We start from the raw sequence: 19754 nt of genomic DNA, 5'->3' as shown, positions 1-19754 counted from the left end.
CGGGAAATTATGTCTCACAAACTTGATTGAGTTTTTTGAAGAAGTAACAAAGAGGATTGATGAGGGCAGAGCGGTAGATGTGATCTATATGGACTTCAGTAAGGTGTCCGACAAGGTTCCCCATGGGAGACTGATTAGCAAGGTTAGATCTCACGAAATAAAGGAAGAACTAGCCATTTGGATACAGAACTGGCTCAAAGGTAGAAGGCAGAGGGTAGTGGTGGTGGAGGGCTGTTTTTCAGACTGGAGGCCTGTGACCAGTGGAGTGCCACAAAGATCGATGCTGGGTCCTCTACATTTTGTCATTTATATAAATGATTTGGATGCAAGCAAAAGAGGTACAGTTAGTAAGTTTGCAGATGACACCAAAATTGGAGGTATAGTGGACAGCGAAGAAGGTTACCTCAGATTGCAACAGGATCTTGATCAGATGAGTCAATGGGCTGAGAAGTGGCAGATGGAGTTTAATTCAGATAAATGCAAGGTGATACATTTTGGGTAAGCAAATCTTAGCAGGACTTATACACTTAATGGTAAGGTCCTAGAGAGTATTGTTGAACAAAGAGACCTTGGAGTGCAAGTTCATAGCTCCTTGAAAATAGAGTCGCAGGTAGACTCCCTGGGGTTGGGAGTCCAGAACCAGAGGGCATAGGTTTAGAGTGAGAGGGGAAAGATACAAAAGAGACCTAAGGGGCAACTTTTTCACACAGAGGGTGGTACGTGTATGGAATGAGCTTCCTAGAGGAAGTGTTGGAGGCTGGTACAATTGCAACATTTAAAAGTCATCTGGATGGGTATATGAATAGGAAGGGTTTGGAGGGATATGGGCCAGGTGCAGGTAGTTGGGATTAGATTGGGTTGGGCTGAAGGGTCTGTTTCCAGCTGTACATCTCTATGACTCTAAATTAGTTCCATTCACCTATCTTCAGTGGAACAATGAAAATGCAGTTTCAGTTCTTCTGCACATTTTGCTTTTGTTTCTTTCAAGCTTAACAGCTACGTCTCATTAACTTTAATGGCCTCACCTTTAGTCCTTTCTCACCATTCAGTATTCTTGTCCTCATTGTCTCCTCTGACCTTAAAGAAAGCTCCTACATTCCCTGCATTACTAAAGCTATTGAAATCCTTGTTTTTTTTCCCTTTCATGCCAAACACTTATTTTCTCCTTAATCGTTTTTAACTGCTATGAAGCTGATGTCACAAAAGATTATCACGTAACATCCCTGGCCACCCCAGGTAGATTAGAAGACTCCTATCAGCTGAAACCTCTACTCACCATTGGTTTCCAATGTGTCTTTCTCTGCCATGAGTTCTCTTGGCAGTCTCACTCTATCTCATTGATAGTGTTCTCACTCATGCTTCTTTACACTTTCCCATCATATTCCTGCAAGATAAACTCTCATTTTGCAACATAAAACTTGGGTGCACATCCTTTTAGACTATAATGCACCAATTACCAGCAACAAAGCACAATTCCTTTCTCATTACCTGGTTCCTTTTATAATCTATGTGCTCTCAAAAACCCGGACTGGGCATCATCTTACAACTGCTTCCAGATTTGCCTAATCTTTTGTTTTGCTCTTTTCAATTGTGGTAGTGTGCTATGTCATTGGTCTTTGCCCTTCACCTCATGTTGTGGCAAAGTAAAATTCACATTCAAAAATATGGATTTGGAAAAGCATAACACAGACTCTTTGAAGCACTAGCTGCAGCCCCACGGTGGGAAAGTTTAGAAGCTTTAGTTGTGAACCTATCGATTGATACCATCTACCCAGTTTCTTGAACTTAATCAAGCTTATAAGGGAAGGCAGAGGGGAGGTGGGAGATTAAAGGCAAGAAAAACTGCTTGCTATCACTCTAATCCCAATCCCACTGAAATGTACCCAACTGTGGGTTGTTTAATGTGTAACTGATAACTGTACAGCAGTCATGTGGCCCAAAGTATTGAATCACAGTGACACGTTGCTGCCAATGTGGATTTCACAGTGGAAAATGGGGGAAGAGATTACAAATCAGAATACACAGCAATAAGATTATTGTCATTTATAGAGCTTTCCATGCAGCGGCAATTTAGGTAACAAGATTAATGCTACAGATCATACTTGTGTATTAGGCAACAGATACTGTGCATTAAGAGGTCTGTAGGAACATTTAATAAAGAGGGCTTTCTTGCAAGGTAATGAATTATATTGGTGCCTGCCAGGAAAGTAAATACTGTATTCATTAAGAAAACTTGAGAGTAAAAAGATTTCTATCTTAAAAAGATTTCTGTAAAATGCCACGGTAAAGAGATGGTGGGTTGTAAGGTTGCATGAAGAGATTTTTAGGTAAGCTATTTTGTCTCTTAACCAAAGCATGCAGCGCCCAAAAGAATTCAGTTTTGCGTTACTATCTTGCTTAAATATAGGCAAATTTTAAACATCATAACAAGTTCTTAAATCAAAATGATTTTAGCTGAGTTTTCCTTTTCGGAGCATTGGCAAAATTTTCTCTTAAAAGCACTTAATACTAGATAGTATGTAGCAAGTGGCTATTCTGCAGTTTTAATTTGTTCCTGATACAACCTTGGTTTTAAGCAAAGTTTTTACTGCATTTTCTTCTTAACTGGGTTAGGATTTTATGAAAGTTGATATCATTTGGAAGTGACCATTCATCATAAATGCTCATCAGTTGTTTGTCTGGCTGATTGCAAGGGTAGCAGGTGTAGTCATCACATCAAAGGCTGATCTGGTCTGCACTGGATATACACACATTTGTACACATGGACTTCCCAGGCGTTGTAACTGAATAGAGATCAAAAGCCAAAATGTGGACTGATTGTTTCATTCCATCGCTGGGGAAATGCCAAGAATCATTGTAAAAGTGTCACCACTCCTTGGCTAATGTGAGCTTTTGAGTTCAGTAGCCATGCTCCAACTTAAACGAGCTGGTTTCTCCAGAGGTGCTGAAAGAAAGCATTTCCTTGGTGCCTCAGGAGCCAGCAGTATGCTAACCTGCAAGTATAAATGCAGCTACCCGTTGCACAGGAATGGGCTAAATAATCAGCTTGGCTGTACAAGCTAGTGATGCAATTTCTGTATTTCTGACAAAGGATCCACTCCTGACCCCTCTGCAACATAAACCCCATACTATACGATTAAACAAGAAATGGCAAGTAGAAATTAAACTTGACATTTTCAAGCCATTGTGCATTCATTAAGAACCTTGAAGTCCTGTTATATATTTAGCCCTGCTCCTCTCACGCATAAGCAATTAAACATACTTGTAATGATTCAAAATAACGTGCCATGGTTTGTTGTAAGAAGGCATCTTATGCCACCTAGACTTGCGCTTGCAAATTTAGGTCCTTTGGAGTTTTTGAGTGGCAAGCTGTTTAAAGTACAAGCTTCTAACATCATTGAAGGCGAAACAGAACATCTGGAGCTTGAGAACGACAAATTATCTATTTAATTATTCAGATTGACCAATTTGAACAGCACATTCACTGAGAAGGAAAGTGGACAAATTAAATATCAAAACATGCACAGAGAAATAAGAAGAGGGAAAAAGAAACAAGGAACTGAGAGAGGTGAATATGACAGAAAGGAGAAGGATTTTATTTTAACACAAAATTTTACTTTTTAAAAAATTCTCCAACAACAATTAAAACCTGAAGGAATGAGACTGCATTAGTACTGGTTAAATTTCATAGCCAGAGATATATTAAGTGGCAATAATTAATACTTCATATGTTATTAAATGAGTACTCAATTTTTAAATGGGCCACATTCCATTATCTGTGGGAGGTTCAGGTTGCATGCAGTGTATGAGTACAGCAACCTCAATCTATCATTCAATGCATTTCAAGTCAAGGCAGTCAGCAAGATGCCATTTTTGATAAGGTAATGATAGAGCAGTGCATTTTGGACAGCAGATTTTGGATTTTCATGTTCAACTACACTTTCATTCAGCTTACATTGTTGTATCAACTGGCCATAAATAAAAGTGACTGCTGTTAACTATCTCAAAATTATTAGTCAAAATTTCAACAATTTCCTTTTCAATAGTGCTGCTCGAATGGAGGGAAACCTCTCAGAGTAATTCAAGTGGGAGCAGTGAACAAGCACTAACAGTGTCACAGCAGCAGTGGGTGTGTGCAACAGGAGACATTTAGCAAGAGGAAATTACTAAGGTAGGGTGGAGTGAGGCTTTGGAATGATTCCAAAGTAAGGACAAGGATCTTGAAATCATTTTGATTAGAAAGATTTTTTTTCAAATGTATGAAATGGAAAACCTTTTTTGGCACAAATGCCTTTTCAGCTATAGTACTGACTAATGTGGTGGGCGTGTCTGCCATCAGTAAATTAACTGAATTTTACCAGCCGAAACCAAGGTTAAAACTGCTGTGCTTGCCAGATTTAGTGAAAAAACTGTGAATTCTACATGTAGAATTTCCACATGCAGAGACAGCACTGTTTGTCTGCACCTCCAGAAATGAATTAACCAACTTTAGTAAAAAGATTGGAAAAAAAAATTGTTTTTTATGCCCTTTGTCAATCCCTAAATAGACCCATTTCAACAAACAATTGCAGTTGAAAATTAAGTGTTTAATGTCTGGGTAGACTTGACACTAGTCATTTTAAGATTTAGAGTTATTTGCATAGCAATCATACAACTAGTTTGGTTCGGAAAAATATAGAAATCCACAAATCTATCTGAATTTGTTTATATGAATGGAAGATTTGTTTGATAATACAGTTACTGTATTTAATGTCATTTGTAGATGGTTCTTCCCCATTCTGGTGTGAACGTGAACAATACGACAATGGTGGTGATGTCATTGACGTAATAATCCAGAGGTTAGACTAATGCTGTACAGATAGAAGATCAATTGCACCTGTACCAGCCTGAATTTTAAGCTTAATTAATAAATCTGGAATTATTAAAACTTCTCAGTAATGATTGACTATAAAGCTGCGGTTTTGTCATAAAAATCCATCTGGTTAACCAAAGTCCTTATCGAAGAAAAATTGCCATCATTACCAAGTCTGGCCCATGTGGAATTCCAAATACTGACCAATGTGATTTACTGTTAATTGCCTTTAGCAATTGCATAGCACAGCAACACTAGATATATCTTGCATTTTCAACTGCACATCTTGGGAAGGAAGCACACTGCCATCTTCTTATGAACAACTAAAGATAGGAAACAAATTCAGGCCTCGCCAGTGATACTCATGTCTTCTGAGTAATATATCAAAAATATTTCTGCATTTTTAAGCTGTAATGACTACTGTTACCCGCTGTCTTAGTTGAGATCATAGAACTGGTGACCAACTGTATTCCAACTGACAAGCTGCATGCAATACAGAAAGTCCAGTGATGTATCTACAACAGATCCCGATGAAGTTTCATTAGTGTCAAGAACCATTTTATCTGAAGACCCTATGGGATCTTTACAGAAGTGTGCAGGAACAAGTAATGAAACACACACCAACATGTAACCAACCAGCTATTCGTCCATTCTTGTCTGGAAGGAGTCTGCCCACAAGGCCTAAAGACCTGTATGAAAATCATACTCAGTGCTGCAGATGAGATCTAACAAGGTTCTGTACAGTGGAAAGATGACTTTGTAATTTTTGTCTTTTAACTTTTTGTCTTTTTGACTTTTATCCTTTTTATGTATGTTTTACATAATTCATTTATCCAAGCAAAGATAAAATCTTTTGCTGTAATAGTAAGGAAAATGTTTTTTTTTGTTAAACCCAATTTAAATGTCTTGATTCTTCCCAAAATTGAACGCCATCTCCCACATTTCTTCCCTTCTCTCATCAACACTATTTGCTGTGCAACTCAACTTTGTGTCACATTTGCAACTTAAAGTCTGCATAGCAACACTGGGCACTCTTAAGACTTTTGTCCACTGTCCTTATGGTTTGGATAGCCTTGGTTGCTACTCTAGTTATTCTTCACTTTTTCAATGACGGACATTCAACGTATACAGCTGGTCCTCTTAATAATCATCTATGAGTAATCTCACTATATCTATATTTTGTCATCAACACATGCGTAAACATTATACAAGTAAGCCCAATTTATTCAAATGAGTGGTGAGTATGGCCCTGCCACTGTATTTACCTCAATTACAAAAGAGGGCCACTAATGCCTGTCTCTTGCTATCCAGTCCCCACTATTATCTCTTTAGTATAAATGTGCTCAGTGCTCCATTATCCTGTATTTTCACAGTCATATCTCTATCTAATTCTCATAAAGTACTTTTACCTATGCTGGACATAAGCAATTATTTTTGGCCCATGTGTCAGCAAAGCATAATATAGAATATACATATAGAACCTGCAGAAAACCGGCAAAATGTTTTTTTTACAAAGGAGAATGCTTTTCTTAATTAAGTGTACTTGGCAATATAGAACTTCAAATAATAGAACTTGTTTCCCCTGTGTGCTTGGGTGCTAGTGTATACTAAATGAGTTGGCATGGTAGGTGAGGAAAAGGGTATTAATATATGTTGGCATCGGGTATGAGGGACCATGGGGATTGACAAAGGGGCTAGGATGATATAGAAGTTATGAGGGGCCATACTACTCAGTTGAGGGCATAAGTTAACATAATTGGTATGAATGACCATGGGGATGAGTACAGGGGAATGGGTATGAGGTATGGAGATCAATAGAGATACAGAGTTTGACATGGGGGTGTGAAGGACTGCAGGGATTTTTAGAGGGGCATAGGTTGATGTAGGAGATATGAGAGATCATGGTGCTGGGTAGAGGGTATAGGTGGTATGTTGGGTGTGATAGGCGGTGGGGGATGGGTAGGGAGGAAGCATGAGGCACATTGCAGGGTAGATAGAGGGGAAAAGGGTGCAAAGGAGTGTGTGGAACCATGGGGGGATGGATAGAGGGATAAAGTTTGGCAAAGAGGTATGAGAGGCCATAGGGGATTGATAGGGGACATAGGGTAACATTGGTTGTCTGTGATTGGGCATGGGAAATGTATGGGTGCTGCTGAGGGGTGAGGGTTGCAGGAGTGTTTTATATTCTTTTACTTTAATTTTTGGACACAGTGCTGGAGCCAGAGGTAGGCTTTTAACCCAGCTCACCTTGGCAACTAGCAGCCTTCTCAGCTCTTCGCAGATCACCTAGCCTGACTTCCAATCCAGCCCTCCACCCTGGAGTGAAAATGGTGAGTCTGGGCAGGCATTTTTAAAAGTTGGATTCACGAATCTTTGTGCTTCTGTGCACTGGATTGGGAATGAAAATTGTTCAATTGTCTTTCTTGCTCTCTTTATCACTCTTTCTCTCTTTCCTTTCTAACTATTTTCTCTCTCCAGGCTCTAATGGAGCCGCCTCAAAGGCCAGTTGCCAAAATGTGCCAGAGCAATGCTGACTTGATTGCTGTACATTTGGATTTTTAGGGCAGCCACTCAAGCTTAACCAAATCCTGAACTTTCATCATCAGACATAATAAGCTGGAGTCAATCTTCTCTTCAGTGATAGCTTTCTTAACTGCCCTCCATGAGGATGGATCAAGTGTGCAGTGGTTGCAGTTCTGGTAAATTTGCCCCTTTGTTTGTAGTAGAGAAAAGTCTATTTCCTACCTCAAAAGTTAACAGATGGCGCATTATGAGTATATAAGCACATGTATCCTATGGGTATTGCATTCTCATTAGATGCTTTATTATGCTCCAGGGCACAATCATTGGTTGTGGAGTCATTAAGGTGACATTAGTGTAAATACTTGAATATTTCAACAATGCAATTCATGGAATAACTTATTTGCTTTCTTCCAGCATCCAAAGACTTGTTGACAAATTATTTTTTAAAAATATCCATGTTTGCCTTGTACAGTGTTAGAACATTTTCTTTTTTTTCCTCTACTGTAAGCATCATGTTCCTTTCCCCTTCTTGCATAATGTTTACACAAGTTTACATAATCATATTCTAGCACCTTATTATATCTTTGTGTTAACATCCCCTTCTATAAAAGAATGTTTTTGTGTATGTTTTGATCAATTTTCTATCATTCATGTTATCAGTTGGTGCTAATACTTTTCAGTAATACCAAAACTGACAACTTTGCTATTCTTCTTGCAATTGTATAATTTTCGCCCTCTCATTTACTGAGAGGTCCTTTTAGTCCTGCAGACAGCATTCACTCATTTGTGTGACGCAGTCCCACATATCTGTCTTCTGCGTATTTATAGCTCTTCCTTACCTCATAGAAATATTATCCTGACATAATCATAAATGTTTACATTGTGCAGTCATGGAAATATGCTTTCCTTATTTGCCCTCAAGCTGTCACCTAATACAGTTGCACCCATCTCTCTCTGTGCCTTCCCTCACAGCTGGATTATTTAAGATTTATACAGGGTGAGTAGCTTGTGAGCAATGTAAGCAACTTTGAACTGATCGCTATCCTCAGTACATTCTGATACGTTAATATTTAACTTAATTTTGTCAGCATCACAGTTATCTGTAAAGCCACATTTTCCAAGGAGATTTGTGATCAGCAGCCATAAAGCACTCCTTGAGAAAGGAGGAACTCTAGCCCCAGTTTTTGAAAGACTGCACATTCATATCAAAACTGGATGTAATTTGATGTTAGCTGGTAATCTCACACAAGTAATAAAGATTGCTTGTAAGGGGAATAGAAAATAAGCACTGGTGAGTTGAGACTGTTTTTCTGGCAGTGGGTTTAGGCATCTTGTTGTTCTGGACAGAGAGAGCTTTAATCTGCATCTACGATCTTTTTTTCACCTGCAATGCTTGGTGATAAATTAGCTTCTGTCCCCCAACATTGAAATCCTTCATCTTGACATGACAAACAAAATCAGAAACAATAACTGTATCAAATACAACATAACCATTCTAATTCATCACTTTGCCACTTGGATATTGATCTTTTATTTCGGGAATTTTTGGATAACGAGTGTCAGTACAATGTGGTCTGATGTGTAAACTTGGACTCAGTGATTGAACACTTCCCTTTGAGTCTGAACATTACAAATTCTAGCCACATTTGAGAAATTTGTAATAAGGCAAACAGTGCTGTATTGAGGACTTGTCAGAGGTGCTGTCTTTCTGATAAGGCATTAAATTAAAGCCAATTCTGCCATCTCACACGTAATAAATACCACAGTTAGTATGACGTTAATTGAAGAAATAAATTAAATTTTTAAAAATTTGTTCTTGGGTGTTAGTGGCTAGGCCAGTATTTATTGCCCATCCCTCATTGCCCAGAGGCAGTTAAAAGTCAACCACATTTCTATGGGTCAAGAGTCACACGTATGGATGATAGTTTTACTGGTAGGATTCAAACTCATGATCCTAGAACATTAGCCTGAGGTTCTGGATTACTTTTTCAGTGACATTACCACTATACCATACCACCACCTCTGACGTGAATATCCAATGCTGTGAACATAAATTACCTGGTTGTTTATTCATTGCTATTTGTGGCACATTGCTTCACAAGGCCGATTGCAGAAATTCCCTAGTCCAAGTGTGACCATTATTTAGCAGCACTTCATTCAATACAAGCATTTGGGGACATCTAATAGTTGCAAAAGGATTTCTCACAATGTTAATTTGTATCAGTGGGAATAAATCGGATACAGTATAAGGGAAAACCTTTTACATAATGAGTCGTTATGATCTAAAATTCATTGTTTCAAAGTGTGGTGGAGACAGATGCAGTCACAGCTTTCAAAGAGGAATTTGATATTGATCTGAAGAGAAAAATAATTGCAGAACAATGGGAAAATATTGGGGAGGAGGGTAAAGTGGAACTAGATGGACTGAATGGCCTCCAACTGTTTGGTAATATGATCAAATGATCTATTCATCACAGAGCTATTCTGAGTGTTTTGATCCTTAAACTGTTTGATCATAAATAAACAAAAATATACCGTTGCCTAACATTTCAGTATGTTTTCTAAAAAGGTTCTACTAAAGGTGATTAATATGGAATATCACAGCTTGCAATTAGTAATTGCAATAATTCCCTAAAGGGTGATTATAGGAACTTAGGAATGTACAGGCCTGGAATGGACTGGCTAGTTACAGTGTCTAGGAAATATTATATCCCATAATATTTTGCATGACGCCATATCAATTTATTTTACCAGGTATTTAACCAGCTCTCTCTTGGATAAGCTGCTACAATCAGCCTGTGTTCATTTGCCAGTCTCTGCATAAAGTAGTTTTATCTAAGCTGCTTTTTCCTCCCCTGCCCCCTTTTTCTAAATTTAGGCTCTTTGCTTTTGTCATATGTGAAATTGTTTTTGGTCTGAAATTCAGAGTTTTTTATGACTCAAAAGTACTATAGTCTTGGCATAAGAGAGCACAGAATTTAGGCAGTAAAACCTGTATCTCAGAGTTGCAACTACTTTAAAATGTACTCCATTAGAATTGGTAGCTAATAGAATAATTACCTTCTGCAATCTGTTGGCTGGGCCATATATTTGCTGACATTAACTGCCACATGTATTTATCAGCCACGCAATCCCACTTTTTTTACATCTTTTCTTATTTGAATGGTCTCTTCTTTGTTGTTCATAGAGCCTCCCAGTTTGGTTTTATTTGCAAACTTGGTGAGTATTATTTATGTCCCCAGCTCCAAGTCATTTTTGTACACAGTGGTCAGCAATAATGCTGGCATTGATTTATTAACTCTGATATTTTGGACAGCCACAGATTTTCTGTTTCTATATCTTTATGAGCGTGCATTCCATAACTTTGTGCTTGCAGTAGTAAACCTAATCAATTTTGACAGCATTTCCTTGGCAGGATAGACTTGAAAGTCTCTGCCTATATTCTTAAAATTTACACAAAGGCCCAAATCCTGAATTTCCACCAACAACTCTATGAATGTTTCACATGTTCTGCTGAAATTTCCCTCTCTTATTTCAATGAAAGCATTAACCCACTCAAAATAGATAGCAGTGCAAAGATCTGGAAACACATTTGTATCTTCCTCATTTACAAATTACTGAGGTTGGCATAGTTTTGAACCCACTATAACCAGAATCGATTATCTGGGATGGTATCAGGCTTGCTGTGTAGAGCAGTTCCTGGCAAGACCTGCCAAACCAAGAGGAAGCCAATCGCTGCACATCCAGAAATCCCCAAGGGTACTTCAGCAATATTGTCACTGCCACACCATCTGAGGTGGTACAGTGGTTTTGAAAGCTGCCAAAAAGTTGTAGACAGAATGACTGAAAGCTTTTAATGCATTCCTGATGAAGGGCTTATGCCTAAAATGTCGACTGTGCTGCTTCTTGGATGCTGCCTGACCTGCTGTGCTTTCTCAGCGACATACTTTCTGACTCTGATCTCCAACATCTGCAGTTCTCAGTTTCTCCTGAAAGCTTTTAATACCTTGCATGCACTGCCTCATAACCGTGCACATAAGCTACTTTTTAATCTCATGCCCATTGAGGTACAGCATCCAAATTATGAAGATTTGGATGGAACAGAGAGGGAGAAACTTTCCATTGGCAGAAGGGCTGATAGCCATGGGGTACAGACAAAAAAAAACCGAGCGGAATGGAAGACAGTTTTTTTTCCCATAGTGAGTTGTTATCATCTGGAATGCACTGTCCCTGAAAGGGGGATAGAAACAGTTTTGTACAGAAAAACTTTAACTCACTCAAAACCCATTTATTTATGAAAGGTTAAGATTGTGCCCAGAAACTATCAAAGGAAATTGAATGTATATTTGGAAAGTAAAGAATTTTTATATACATGTGAAAAGAGCAGGGCTATGAGATTGTTTGGATGACTGATGATAACTCATGATGGGCAGAATGTTTCCTTCCTCACATTACAATCCTATCATTCTGTGTTACAGGTAAAAGTTCATGACAAGTTTGTAATTTCAGCCTGCTATTCTTCTTTGAATAGTGCATTTGTCAGAACAGCCCAGGCCTCATTTTAATATCACATTTGAAAGGCATTTAGCCCACTTGTTAAGTTTGATTTCACACCCTAGGCTTTCACTCCCAAAAATAGTGTTTGCCATTAACTGAATCTTTTAACTCATTTTATCCTTATGAAATGCAGCAGGCCTGCATTCATATCCACTTGAAGACCATTAAATGCCAAAGTTATTATTTTGTAAGAATTTGTTTCTAACACACTCCCTGGATGACTGCATCAAAAACTGTGCATACCACATATGACGTAAGCGATATTTTTAATGGCATGTTTGCATTATTACATGTAGTGTGTACTTCCTCCACAACTGAAAATTACCCTAAGAATTGCTCATGCCAAGAGTCTAGACCTATTTTTGTGTACAAATGACAAAAGACAAATTTGCAGAGGACAAGTTTATATTAAGTTGCAGTTTTAGCAAAGGCTTACATCTCTATCACACTTGGCATGTCTTTATAATGTCCTAATGCACTTTACAATCAATGAAATTGTTCAAAAATAAAGTCACTGTTGCAACATAATGTAATTAAGTAAATGTAGTCCAAATTACTGGTGCAATAAATATTGTAAGATATGTGCATATATTTTACATGCGTAAAGCATGCAGAAACAGAAATATATATATCCTCTTAGTTCTTGCTTCTCAGAGTCATCTCTGTATTGTGTGCTAGGTAATGCTGCTGTAAGTCAGTAGCTTTACAACATTTCTTTTATTTTTGTACATATTGGTCAACAATTTACATCCGTGAAGGACATGCTGCCTCAGTTTTCTCTCCATTATATTCAGGGTGTCAGTGGGTCTCATGAGTTTTCTGCCAAGAGGACAGCCTTACAGCCTGTTTTCAGACCTCTGTAAATGCCCTTTTTAGCTGCGGGCTGCTGGGAAGTGCAGTCATGACAACGCAACAACAGTATCACTAATCTGATATCCCTTCCCTGCGGGGAGACATTGAAGCTTTGATTCAGCACAGCTAAGATCAGAATGACATGTAGAGTCATTACTTGTTCCTGACTAGATGACCAGGAACCTTGACCACTTTCAAATTTTCCCTCTCCCTAACCCAATATCATTGAGACCAGTGTGTTCACACCTCAACTGATTCTGACCAATTGCAAACACCTATCAAGTACCTTGCTGAAGAAACAGAATAAAAATGGACACTAAACAGCTTCCAGGCCAGTACCAGGAATGGTCCAGTGGAATAATGAGCTATCAGCTGAAGTATTCGAAAAGCCAAGATTTATTTTTTGAACGAAGGCTGTCAAAATGCCAAAGATTTTCATTATTGTTTGTATTTTTTGGCATGTTAAATAATCATGAATAATTTATAATATGTGTGATGATACCATGGTTTTAAGAGGTGTATTTATCCCTTTTTTTTAATGAAGAAAGGCTCAGACAGAGGTGCCAAGTGATCTGCTAAAATCCAATGAAGTAAATTACTTGTGAGGCCTCAGTTTTTTAAAAATTGGGACAATAAAAACAGCCTCAATGGGTGGGGTCAAGCTCCCCCAGTACCAGGATTTTTAGTTTTCACTTTCAGCAGTTACTGGGGTTTTGAAGTTGGATGAGGAAGCTTTTATTCCTCTCTCTGTTACAGATAACAGCTAGGGTTCTCTTCCTGCTGCTAGAATTGCACGTAAGACAGTCTATTTTACTGAATTTGCCTTTGCCAATGGTATGTTTATGGATGTTACTGTATTGGAACAGTTAATATTGTTAAGCATTTCAATAGAGTTACAATTAAGCCAATTCCCTTATTTTTGATTTGTCTCTATTTTAATTGCAGTGTAAACGTAAAATGTGTTATGTGTAAAGTTGAGTAGTTTGACCAATCAAATTGCATCTGGAATGCATTGCCTTGCACGTACCTTTAAAATAAGAAAAAGTTAGGATCGAGGCTATCTTCTTAATATAATTTGAGGGGGCTTGGTCTGATCCATAACAAATTGGAGGCTCTTGTTAGGATCAAAATCCAAGTTGAGTTTAGAATTATTGAACTCATAGGCAGTGAGTGGTGAGTGTTGATGTTTTTTTTTATTTTGGGTGTTACATTAAGTTGTTTAAATAGGATGTGTCTACTGTAGTAACGGCTCTTTCAGTCACTAAGACTTTCCAGGAGTTGGAGGAAGTCACTTGGTAACTTTACAGAAAGTGAGCAAGGCAGAGAAAAGCAAGGTATTGGCAAGCAAGCTGGAGTTGGGGTTGCCTTAGCCAATGAAAAAATGGGAGGTAATTGCAGCAATAGCTTGACATGAAAAGAAAATGAAACAGTTTGAATTAAGACTGAAAACAGAAGAAAAACAGAAAGTGAGAATACCTTTAACAGAGGAAAAAGACAAGGAAAGGAAGGCTGTAGCAGAACAAAGAGAGGAAAGAAGAGTTTTTTTGAACTTTGGAAGTTGGAACAGAAAACTCAAAGTTGACTTAAAATGGCAATAGTAGAGGTGAATGGTAGGAGTAGTGATGAGGACAGTGATGAGAGCAAGCCCATTGTAACCAGTAATCTGGTGGGGATCTACTTAAATATGTCCAAGCATTACCAAAGTACAACGTGAAAGATGTAGAAGCCTTTTACATTTCATTTGAGAAAGCAGCTACAGAAATGAAGTAGTTGGTGACCATGTGGGTTTTGTCGCTTCACACAATGTTGGTAGGTAGAGCTAATGAGGTATTTGAATCGCTGGCAGAGGAGATATCTGGGGAGTATAATGAAAAATATCATCTGCCTAAGGAGGGAGCCTAGTCAAACGTACATACAGTTTGAAAGAGTCAAACAAAGTAGTTTTGATAGGGTGGATAAGGGCATTGAAAATACATCAAACATGTAATGCACTTAGATGATTATTTTGGAGGAGTTCAAGCATTCACTTCTTGTAGTAGGGAGAACGCTGGTGGCAGAGCAGAGAGTTAAGACTGAAAGATTAGCAGCTTAAATGGCAGATGATTATGAGTTGGTTCTTAAATTAAAGTTTGACTTCCGACATCAATTTCAATCTGTGAGGGATAGAAATTGAGGGAAAGAGAAATCCTCAGCTGGTAAGGAAAAAGGAGATCACATTGAAGACAGTAAAGACAGATTACCACAGGGTAAAAAGCAAATCCATGAGGGAGAAAGAGAAGTAAAAAATCTCTCAGGTTTTCACTGTAAGAAAGTAGGCCACATGAAGTTGCAGTGTTGGTAGTTTCGAAAAAGCACTGGGAGGTGGATGTGGGAAAACAGGATAAGCCAGTGAGTTTTGTTGAAGTGGGAAAGGAAAGCACAGTGAAAACTAAAAAGCTGCAAAAGAATGTACAACTTGGTTAGGGGTAGGTTGAGAAGAAAGTGCCAGATATCATTAAAGAATTTAATTGTGTGTGAATAGTATACTCGTATCTGCTAGGAGGACTAAGTGAAGAAATTAAGACTTTAAGACATACAGGAGAAAGTCAATCTTTGATGGTGAGAGATGAGATTTTTAATTCAGAAGGAGTATTGCTAGAAAAGTTGGTAATACGTGGAATTCACAGTGAGAAGAGCAATGTTCCATTATATAAAGCGAGTTTGGAGAGTCAGGTGAAAAGTGGTGAAGTAGTGGTAGGAGTAATAGAGAAATTCCCAGTTCCAGAAATATAGTTGATCATTGATAATAATATAGCTGGATCACGGGTGGGAGTGACGCTGACTGGTGTTGTAAAGCCAGTGAAAAATCAGGTATCTGAGGTATTACAAGAAGTATAACCTGAGATTTTTCCAACTGTATGGTGCAAAGTCACAAAGCCACAGGTTGAAGCAGGAGGAGTAAATAGGGGTAAAGATAAGAAAGGTGAAGTTCAGTTGTCAGAAACTATATTTACTGAAATTGTTGAGAAAAAAGAAACAAGAGCAAATGGAGCTCAAAGTGGATATCTTTAGTTTGAGCAATTAGTTCAATTACAACATAAAGAAGAAAAACTAAAGCAGTTGTATCAAATGTTGTACACAGAAGATGAATCTCACTGTATCCCAAAATGTTATTATCTTAAAAATGAAGTCTTAATGAGGAAATCGAGACTGGGAATGGGAAATGAGCAGAAGTTCTTCAAGTTGTATCACCAGTGGATTATGGAAAGGAACTGTTACAAGTAGCACATGATCTACCAGTCAGAGGTCATTCGGAAGTGAGGAAGACTCAAGTCAAAATACAAACATTTTTATTCGCCTGGACTGCATAAGGATGTGGTTTACTTTTGTCACACGTGTCATATGTGCCATGTAATTGGAAAACCTAAAGCTGTGATAAAAACCAGCACATGGTAATAGCTATTCCAGCATATGAAGAACCTTTTACAAGAGTCTTAATTGATTGCGCAGGATCTCTACCTAAAACAAAAAGTGGGATTAAGTATTTGTTGAAAATAATGGATGTGTCCACTAGATTACCAGAGGCCATTCCATTACGCGGTATCACAGCTAAAATGATTGTAGAAGGATTACTCAAGTTTGGACAATCAGGAAGTTCTTAACAATTGGGATAAATTATTGAGTTACCTTCCAGAGGAAAATCAAAATGACCTGAAAGAGTTATTGCATGCAAGATATCTGAAAATGAGCTGAGAAGTACTAATTTGATTTTGCATGTAGATATAGGAAATGCTGTTCCAATTAACCAACATTCTTATAGACGTAATCCTCTAAAGTTGGCACAGTTTAAAAAGAGATTGCATGCATGATCAAAGACAATATAATTGAAGTGAGTACCAGCGAATGGAGCTCACCCATGGTAATGGTGCCAAAACTAGATAGTACCCAGTGATTATGTGAGGACTATCACAAAGACTATCACTTACAAAATCTGATTCATATCCTATTCCATGTTTGGAAAACTGTATTGAGAAAGTGGGACAAGCAACTACTATTTCAAAGTTGGACTTACTCAGAAGATACTGGCAGATACCTTTATCCAAAAAGCAAAGGAAATTTCTGATTTCATGATGCCAAATAGACTGTACCAGTTTAAAGTCATGCCATTTGTTATGAAAAACTCACCAGCCCGTTTTAAAGTTTAATCAATCAAATCTTTTCTGGATTACTCAATTATGTGGTGTATATTGATGATCTGGTGATTCTTAGTCACACATGGAAGGAACGTTTGGAGTATCCATCAGAAATGTTCAATCAACATCAGGAGGCGGGCTTGTTCATAAACCTAGCGTGACAGAGTGAGTTGCAGACACCCAAGTAATGTTCCTGGACTATGTTATGGGACATGGACAAATAGTCCCTGAGATGTAAAAACAAAGATTATTTTGTAGTTCCATAACATTGATGAGGAGGGAAGTACTATGATTCCTGGGATTGTGTGTTTTTTATTGGAGGTTCATACTGAATTTTAGCAGTGCAGTTGCTCCACTGACCGACTTCTTGAAGAAGTGTAGAAATTTTCAGTCAATTGACTAATGTTAAAAGTCATTTGATGGCCTGAAAGCTGTGTTAACCACTGCCCCAGTGTTAGCCACAGCCAAATTACTCATAACTATTCAAGGTGGCTATCAATGTGAGGGACGTGGGTGTTGATGATGTACTCTTGCAAGAAGATAAACAGACTTATTGTGTATTTTTCCAGAAAATTGAATAATCATAAGCAGAAAAATTCCATAATTGAGAAGGAGACCATGAAGTTAGAATTGGCGTTGCAATATCTCAACACTTATATTGGCAGTAATGTGTCTGAAACAATTGTATATACTGAGCATAACCCCTTGAAGTTTTTGGGAAAATTTAAGGATAAAAATTTCAGACTGTTTAGATGGCGTTTATTATTGCAGCTATTCAATTTGAAATGTGGCAGCATGAGAGAATGTAATTGTTGACGTTGTTGTGACTTTGATGCAGGAAAAGAGAGAAGTTTGGTGTTGAGAAATATCAGATTGAAATGGACTATAGTAGCGAATGCTTGCATGCTTAGAGAAAATGTAAGGTATGTGCATTGTAGTGTATTAACAATGTAAGGCTGAAGGTTTTTAGAAATGAAGCCATTTTTGTATATTGATGGTTCAATTTTTAAAGGGAGAGGTGTGATTGTATTATGGCTTTAAGAGGTGTATTTTGTCCTGGTTTTTATTAGGAAGAAAGGTTGAGGCAGAGGTGCCAAGTGATTTCCCCAAATCCAATAAAATAAATAGCTTGTGAGGTCTTAGGTTTTTTTTAAAATGCTGGAACAATAGAAGTAGCCCTAATGGGTGAGATCAAGCTCCCCAGAACCAGGATTTTTAGTTTTAGCTTTCAGCACTGCTGGGGTCTTGAAGCTGGATGTGGAAGATCTTATTCCTCTCTGTGTTACAGTTAAAAGCTGGGGTTCTCTTCCTGCTGCCGGAATTGTATGTGAGACAACCTATTTTACTGAATTTGCCTTTATGAAGGGTGTGTTTATAGGATGTTACTATATTGGAACATATGGAGTCATAGAGATGTACAGCATGGAAACAGACCCTTCAGTCCAACTCGTCCATGCCGACCAGATATCCCAACCCAATCTAGTCCCACCTGCCAGAACCCGACCCATATCCTTCCAAACCCTTCCCATTCATATACCCATCCAGATGCCTTTTAAAATTTGCAATCATACTAGCCTCTACCACTTCCTCTGGCAGCTCATTCCATAGGTATACCACCTTCTGAGTGAAAAAGTTGTCCCTTATATCTCTTTTATACCTTTCTCCTCTCACCCTAAACCCATGCCCTCTAGTTCCGGGCTCCCCCACCCCAGGGAATAGACTTTGTCTATTTATCCTATCCATGCCCGTCAGGTTTTAATAAACCTCCACAAGGTCATCCCTTAGCCTCCGTCGCTCCAGGGAAAACACCCCAGCCTATTCAACCTCTCCCTATAGCTCAAATCCTCCAATCCTGACAACATCCTTGTAAATCTTTTCTGAACCCTTTCTAGATTCACGCCATCCTTCCGAAAGGAAGGAGACCAGAATTGCATGCAATACTCCAAAAGTGGCCTAACCAATGTCCTGTACAGTTGCAACATGAAAAGTTAGTTAGTAGCAGTAAATATATTTATTATTTTGTTAAGCATGTCGATAGTGTTACAGTTAAGCCAATTTGTCATAGAGTTGCATACCACGGAAACAGACCCTTTGGTCCAACTCGTCCATGCCAATTAGATATCCTAAATTAAGCTAGTTCCATTTGCCAGCATTTGGCTCATATCCCTCTAAATCCTTCCTATTCATGTACCCATCCAGATGCTTTTTAAATATAGTAATTGCACCAGCCTCCACCAGTTTCTCTGGCAGCTCATTCCATACACTCACCACTGTCTGTTTGAAAAAAGATGCCCCTTATTTCCCTTTTATATCATTGCCCTCTCAATTTAAGCATATGCCCTCTAGTTTTGGACTCCCCTACCCTGGGAAAAAGATCTTTGCCATTCACCGTTCTTTTGTTTTTATTTTGCCTGTATTTTAACTGCAGTGTAAAAATAAAGTGTGTATTGCATAATGTTGAGTAGTTTGACCAATCAAATTGAGTCTGGAATGCAGTGCCTTACACTTCACTGTAAAATAAGAACAAGTTAGGGTCTAGGCTATTGTCTTAATATATTTTGACGGAGCTTGATCTGGTCCATAACATATGAAGTAGCTGTATGTTCAATAACTTCATTTCAAAAAAAGGTAAATGACAAAGACTAGACATTAGTGACAGTGCATTGGTGTCTACTAGATGCATAATAAAGGTAATAAATGCTATCGTAGACAGAACTGGTATTTCAGATCATCGTCCTTGTTAAGACCTACCATCGTATTCTGTTTGTTAAATTGTTGCTTGGCACACAGTGCTAAGT

At 38.2% G+C, this 19754-nt stretch overlaps 1 protein-coding gene across 10 annotated transcripts in view; it reads left to right on the top strand.

The window, feature by feature from the left end:
• Window positions 1-19754, top strand: part of LOC122549207 (sal-like protein 3) — a 67633-nt gene that overhangs the window by 23877 nt on the left and 24002 nt on the right. The window contains exon 1 of one of the 10 annotated variants that reach the window (XM_043688622.1): window positions 4750-5585. The exons of the other annotated variants lie outside the window; for them this stretch is intronic. The gene's annotated coding sequence lies outside the window, so the exon portion shown is untranslated. Of the gene's footprint in view, window positions 1-4749; window positions 5586-19754 lie in introns of those variants that run through there. 10 annotated transcript variants of the gene reach the window in all.

The sequence above is a fragment of the Chiloscyllium plagiosum genome, chromosome 4 (assembly GCF_004010195.1).
Source record: "Chiloscyllium plagiosum isolate BGI_BamShark_2017 chromosome 4, ASM401019v2, whole genome shotgun sequence".
In the NCBI taxonomy this organism is placed as follows: Eukaryota; Metazoa; Chordata; class Chondrichthyes; order Orectolobiformes; family Hemiscylliidae; genus Chiloscyllium; species Chiloscyllium plagiosum.
Note: the sequence above shows the minus strand (reverse complement) of the source record. Positions and strands in the feature narration are given on the sequence as shown.